Below are 671 nucleotides of genomic sequence, written 5' to 3' on the forward strand. Positions count from 1 at the left end.
GGGGTGCGTGTACGCGCTGCGCGTACGCGCGCTTGGGGCCCCGGCCCCACGGAGGATCCGTGTCGGAGGGCTGGCACCCGCTTGAGGTTGCGCTAGGAGCTGTTTTTTCCAGAAAGCATTTGCGCGAGGGATGGGGAGGGGGCTGTCTGGGTGTCAGGGAGGGGCGCCCCGCGGGCTGGAGGGGTTGCGGCCGGCCGAGGTGCCCTGCTTGGCGCGAGCTGCTCTTAGGTCCGATCCGCTGGGATCTTGGCTGGGAGGGCGAGTCCTACCCCTGCCCCCAGGTGTGCATTCAGTGGGTTCAGCTGTCATCGTGCCATTTGAGGGTCCTGGGACAGAAGTTCAGGCCCGAAATGTGTGTTGGGGGGTTGTAGTGTGTGCTCAGTCACAGCCAGAAAATGCCCTCTGAAGGTATCGTCCCGGTGCGCCCCGGCACCCATCAGGAACGGTGCTCCGCACGCACGCGCGCAGCCCCCCAGACGCACACCCGAGTCCCCACTCCCCAGTCTAGGTCAGTGCACAGCGGTCCCCGCCTGACATCGCACTCATCTCCTGATCCCTTCCCCCAGGCTCTCTCCTACCCCGGGCAACCCCAGCCTTGGCACCGCGTGGGCGTCCCTGCCCCCCCCCGCTTGAGGCAGGGCCCCCTCCTCGGGGACTGCGCGGGTCCGTGC

This window comes from Fukomys damarensis, unplaced genomic scaffold (assembly GCF_012274545.1).
Source record: "Fukomys damarensis isolate Sample0158 unplaced genomic scaffold, DMR_v1.0_HiC HiC_scaffold_30, whole genome shotgun sequence".
Classification (NCBI taxonomy): domain Eukaryota; kingdom Metazoa; phylum Chordata; class Mammalia; order Rodentia; family Bathyergidae; genus Fukomys; species Fukomys damarensis.